Here is a 6,881-nt window from a genome sequence, read left to right as displayed (position 1 = left end):
ATGCTTTCACTTTAAAGGAAGAGAAATGGGAATTCATGAGTCCAATGCAAAATACTTAATTTCAACCTCCTCCAGACTGTTGTATTTATACCTCCACTTTACTGCAGTTTTCTGGATCAAAAGCAAAGCTGAAGACTTGGGTTGGCTGCAATTCCCTAACACGTGTTTCATGAGAAAAGACTCAACATTTTTATATGAACTTCTCCTGTATAACATTACAAGCAACTCCTGGAACTTAAAATGGCTGTGTGAATCCATCCTTGCAGACAGACAAGAGGTTACAGGGATTAATGAACTCTTACAGTTGATCAGTCAAGAGAACTTTTTAACACAGTTAAAGGAATGCATTCAAATAACAGTTATTCTCAACTACACTCACTGTCTAATGGGGAAAATAAACTAGTGTATTTAGTCCCACTTAATGCACACAAATTACGATGTAAAATGTGTATGTCCTGGAGTGGGGCAGACTATTAACAACCTGACAGTCTTTGGAGTTTCAGATCCCACTGAGAAGTCAATTCCATAGCAGCATATACTGATATGGATCTTGGGTATTTGAGACCTGGCTCTAATTAAACAAGCTCAGTTACTGAATTTAAACCAGCACGGTGATCCCCACATACTGGGCATACTGACGTAAGTTTTAACCACCTGACAAAGCTCACAAAGGTGAAAGCTCCAAGCCCCACCCAGGTGACAGGGCTTCTCCAGAACCCAAGAATGGGATTCAGCCCTTGCATGCAAACTCCCTCATCCCCCCGGGCCAAGGTTTTTTACCAGTTTTTGCCAGGCTCCTGGCAAATCCAGACAAGCAAATACTTGTCATAAACTCTCCAGAACAAAGTTTAAAAAAATTTTTGCTCTGGTGTGCTTGTGCTGCCACATTAAGGCTTAACAGGCAGCTTAGTTTTCTACAGTAGTATGTATGAAACAATCCCAACAATTTTGCTACAGCGGGAGAGGATATTCCTAGACTATCTGCCCTTGAAGTGACCCAATACACTCCAGAAAACAATACCAATCATCTCCTGGTCTAACAGAACCACCACAATAGAACTACAAAGGTAATATATTCACTTCTCTTGTAAACAGAGGAGCATTAGCCAGCTTGCATTTAAGAGGTTTTTCAAATATGCTAATATATTTCCCCTAGCCTCCCTTCCCTATCACCAAATTAACAGTTCTTACAACTATTCTTCCACCTGTACCTGAAAAATTCCAGTCCAGGAAATCAAGCTGGACATGAAAGTGTCTATACTGAAATGTGACTTTAATAATGCCTTTATTTTGTTACATGCACCAATAGCTATTGGTGAAGGGGGGGGGGGGGAATGGGGGAGGGAGAAAACTTTTTCTTTAGTTACTGTGTTAGGGCCAAGCTCAGAAAATTTCAGTGGATTGATGTAATCACACTACAGATACCCTTAAAAACCTGTATGCAACTGTTTGACACAATTAGATTCTTACAGTCCAAAGTAGAAAAAATCTTGTTAAACCCTGAACACTGCATGATATATTTGGCACATAGGTTTATGAACTAGCTGTAAACCTGTTATTTGTATGTACTGTGGCTTCTACAAGCTGTTCACCCACGAGGAGCTCCTGCTTAGTCTTTAGTAGTTCAGCCCTAGATAAATGCACTATCTCAAAAGAGAGCATGTCACTGCTAGCCAGCCAGAACTCTCTCTAGGCTCCACTCCTGCACAATTCTGTGAGTTTACTACCACTGGCCCACAAACAACAATGAAAGATGCCAGAAGTGACAGACCAGAACTCTTGCTAGCACACACTTTAAAAATCAGAATCTCTTTAAGCTGTTTAACATTAGTTAAGTCCTGAATGGTCCATGATTAACAGCAACTGAGAAGAAAACGCCTCCCCTTTACAGAAAAGCAAGTAGCAACTTAAGGAATAATTGACATTCTCCCTCAAGTAACATATGCTATCAAAAGTTAGTATTACTGAATCACAAGAACATAATTAAAAAAAAAATCGTCAGCATGTTTTTGAAAACATCCAGACCTTTGCAGCAATGTTTAGACTATGTAGCCAGGTTGTGGCCTACAATATTTCAGAGATGAGAAGATGGATTAAATGCACGTGGCTGCTGGGCAGTTCTAATAAGCATGCACACTGCTCAGCAGACACTTTCCCTTCTACTTGTGGTTTCTACAGTCACTATGAAGTTTGCATAGAGAAGATAACCCATCCCCCACTAAGTAACTGCTATTTTTTCCAAGAGGAATACATTCTGAAAAAGGAATGCTCCCTCAACCTCTGAAAAATGAAAGATGGTCTCTGCTGTCTCATGTCAGCATAGTTTTCATTATGCCTTTGACCTCTGGGAGGGAGTTTGAAGGTGCTGAGGTGCAGTGGGGTGAAAAGGAAGAGGACTGATCTGAAGAGAGATGTAACTATAGCATGGCCTTTTAGTTTTTTTAAAAAAGTGCTTAGATACAGAAAAATACTGTCAGGAGAAAGGAACTGTGGAATACTGAAATGTTATTAAAGATTCTGCATTCTTTATCTGTTTAAATATTCCAGACTTCAAGAGGTAATATTATGAAGTTACTCTTGCACTTAAATTCTTTGTAACAAAAGCAGAAGACACGTGGACATTTACATGTATACCCATCCTTCCATGCAAGCTTGCAGACAAGGACAAGGGAAGATGAAATGATACTGACACCTGCCATTCAAGGGCTTTTAGCAAGTGCTCTGCAGAACAGCAGTACCAGAGGTCACAGCACAAAAGGTTTCAGGTGGTCTTCAATACATAGTTACTTTGCTGAAGGAGAAATAAAACACTTGTTTTAGTCTCACAAAACAGCATTTAGTGTTTTGAAATGAAGTTTTAGTAGTGTCAGATTAGAAAGCTGACTAGCCTGTATTAGATTTAAAATTAATTAAAAAAAAAATCTTTACGAGTGCCCTAACATTTCTGGTTATCATTGCAGAAGGTGTTATTGTAATGCCATTTAATTTTTGTTTAAGCACTGGCAGAGGAAGTTTCCAAGAAATGTAGCTTCTTCAAAAAAATGTGAACTGTATGACCAGGAAAAAGTGAGGCATTAAGAAAAAAAAATACGGAATTTTAACAACCACTTAAGTGTTTTTTGTGGCTCATGATTGCTAACAGATACATACTACCAGCAAAGTTCAAATTCAGCATACAGGTTTTGGTTTTAGTTCCAAGAGTGTCAATGACTTCAATGCTTTGGCTGCTTTCAGGTTCAAGGATGTCCTGCAGTATTAGCAGTGAGGTTAGAGCACACTAATAGCTGCAGCCTGTCAAGAGGAAGGTCGTATTCCCTTTCTCCTGAGTACTTAGAAAAATGGTAAAAGCTTACAGCTTGTTACTTGAGCTGTACACAGCAAAGGTGCACTTATTAAACAAAGGCATAATATGACCACAGAAGTTTCATATAATCAGACAGTGATTGGAGCACAAAGCCTTTAAATAACTTCTGACCTGTGCTGTCATCTGATTTCCAAACTTTTGAATATGAGACTGAATTGCTGTGCGTCAAGTTGCAAGGCACATATTTTAGGCCAAATTACTCTATAGTTCATGTGTACACATATCTAAATATAGGTAAAGTATCAATTACTATAGTAGCAGATTCAGATTCAAGCAATCTTTGTGTTTTCCTATTTGTACACCATAGCAAGTTCTATTTAATTTTTATAGTTTTTAAACAGGGATGAACATGACTTGCAGGTCTGGTAAGCTGAAAACTGAGGCACTGGGCCACGTCAAAATTCAGTAAGTCAATCAAGTTACTGGAAAGTGTATCACACAAATATTCTTCCATGTCAGAATACTGAGCTTCAGTCTTTCTTTTGCACAAAGCTACACTGTGCAACTAGAGCTGGCTTTTTAGGCTTGTACACTGTCACCTGTCGAAGTATTTCTTCTAGGCTGATGCAGGTATTTAAAACTTGCCCTTTTCAGTCAGTGAAATTCTGTTATGAAAAGACACAAAACCCTCAATGTAGCACAAAGGCTCGTTCAGCTATCCAGATGTAAGATTTTATGTAGTGCATAAAAGTAAATCTCCTGTAGGTCTGGACTGGAAATTTTCCACAAAAACAGTCCTTTTTGTATTTTGTCAAATTAGTCTTCACTTAATTTCAGTATTTCTATCTGCAGTCAGATAAAAATACCTAGCTTACTTTATCAGAAACACAGGGGAACATGTGAACAGGCACTAATGAAGGCCTAAACAGAGCCAGTCTTTTCTCACTGAGGCATATAGCCCCCTTGTCTCACAGTCTGTGGGAGGTAACTTTTTGGCATGTCATCACCTGACAGTGGATTTTCTTCCACTGTTTCAGGTCTCACAGTTTGTCCTTCAGTACATGCCTGTAAAATATTTGATAGAGCAGCTTCCTGGGTATTTTTTGCCATCCCAAGGCCCAATGGCTGTGAACTCTGACCTGAGACCTGCAGTTGAACAAATCCAACAAGATCTCCCTCACTAGCATGAGTAATTTGCTTTGCTCTTTCAAAGCATGGCCTGTCTGTGTTGTTTTCACCCTGACCACCATTCTGTCTGAAATACTGCTGCCTCTGAGCTGCACTGTCAGCTCCTCCAGCGTGATCCTCTGATCTCTCTTCTGAATCTAGCAGTGGCTGAGTTGACTCAGACCTTGAAAAGACTTGCACAGGTGTCTGGTCTCTGTAGCCATTAAGTACTACAGTTGAATACTGTACAGTGCTCGAAGTGTTCTGTGTTGTTTCGCCTTCATCACTGTCAGAGACGCTTTGCCTAGGAGAAGACATGCACGAGGATCCTCCAATACCACTGCTGTGCCCTTCTGAAGTACTCTTTTCTTTTTTAAGCAAGTCAAAGGGTTTTAGATCTTGTTCTGAAAAAGACTTCTTGTCGTCAGCTTCTATTTCTACGACGCTTACATCTGTAAAGCTGCCTTCTGGGTACATCTGATTTTTGGAGTTAAAGTTATGCTGAAAGAAAGAGATGCATGTTGCCTAAGAGGAAGGTTATATTAAAAATCAAAATCCTCATTAAATACATTAATTTTTGTTCTGTAATGCCAGTTTCTTCATATACATTTTCTCTTTACTAAGTCTGGCAATATCTCCAAAGCATGTGTTAAAAAATGAAGGATACAGCTTTGTTTCCAATACAGAGTCTTAATTATGCAACTATTCTAAAATCGTAGTGGATGTGTGAGCAAGTCTTTGCTCTCATTTAATTATTCTAATGAGCTGTAAACATAGAAGCATTTGCTGCGCAGCACAGGAACATTCTATACTGAGAATCACACATTACTTCAAATAATGTATTCAACATCAGAATACTTCTTCACAGAAATTAGCCACAATTTCTTGAACAGAATTTGCCTGGTCATTCACCCCGTGTGCAGCATAAATGTTGCTGCCATCTTCTCATTCATAACTGAACTGTGCAAACAAGTCACTTCAAGGTTTTAAGAATGGGAATCAAGATTTGTTTACTTAATCCTGATTTCCCATGAGTGAGCAAAGAAATGAGTACTTGACTCTTCCACCTAGTAAACTGAATCTAACTCACAAATGTAAAGCCCATGCTAGACCGTCAATTTGTGGTAAGAGCCATGCATTTCTAACACTGAAGCTACAGATACAATACAGTGTTCTAACCATATTCTATCACAATGTCAATGAAACTTAATATTCAGGTTTTTCCTTGAAATCCGTGTGTGCTAGAAGACAGAAGACTCCCACCCGTTAGTTTGACTGAAACCTTGCAGACTAGGAAGATATAGGATGCAGAAAGGTGAGTATTACCTTAGCTGGAACTTGGGGAGACCACTGAGCAATGTTACTCTTGGACGGATCAGGTACGATAGGCCAGATATGTTTTTTAATTCTGTAAAGGATTAAAAATGGAATTAAGTCACAAGATGCACTCCCCAAATTCCCTGTTCATAGCAACAGAATCCAGGACACCACTCCCTTACATATCAATTTTGCATTCCAAATAAGAATGCTTCCTGGGCTACGTTTCATCTTTGTATGAGGCTGTACTACTTAGCAAAACACAGCACTGCACTCAGCTCCTCCACACATTAGATGTAGCTATGAATGTAAAGCAAAACAACAAATGGTAACAGTTAGTGAGAGATTTTCAAATTTATAGCACTCTAGAACCTATAGAGCTATTACTTAGGTAGAATTTATGATGCATACCAGTATGAAAATACAATCCTGCTTCTTTTTAAATAACTATGAATACCAAAAGTCAAAATCTAAGCTAACCTCACAGTTGAGGTGAAAATATTTGGAAGAAAAACTTGCTTTGGAATTCTTAAGAACACACTGTTACTTAAAACCAGAAGCTTCTGTTGATACATCACCTCCAACCAAACCAGATTTGAAACTGATGCACCTATATTGCTCTTTATAAACAGACTCCAGCAACAGTTCCTCTGTAGGACAACTCTGAAGAACAATGCAAGATGGGCTTTCCAACTGATATACATTAAGAACTAATTTTAGGAGCAGCAGGGAGGTCAGAAGGAAAAGGGCAAAAAATGCTGTCTTTAATTAGAAGGAAAGGATAGTTGACATGGGACATAGGAGAAGGGCTACGCCTTGCCAAGAGAAACACTGCAGCAATGACATGTTTATTAAAGCCACAGACAAGAGCTTTTGGGTGGGGGACCAGGAGGAGGCAGGCTGCTTCCCAGCAGACAATGAACAGGCACAGAGCTACTGGAGATCAAGGTGCCTCCCTAATTTTTTACGGTCATGAAGCTTAACGTTTGTTAATGCTGTAATTAAATAGCCCAAATGCAGCAAAGAGATCTCCTGTGCTTCACAAACTAGAGACCATCATTCCAGTCACAGGATGACTAAGAAATACAGACAA

Source organism: Corvus kubaryi, unplaced genomic scaffold (genome assembly GCF_017639235.1).
Source record: "Corvus kubaryi isolate FWS band 111438036 unplaced genomic scaffold, C.kubaryi_AGA036_p1.0 37308, whole genome shotgun sequence".
Lineage (NCBI taxonomy): Eukaryota > Metazoa > Chordata > Aves > Passeriformes > Corvidae > Corvus > Corvus kubaryi.
The sequence above is the reverse complement of the archived record's forward strand: the minus strand, read 5'-3'. Positions refer to the sequence as shown.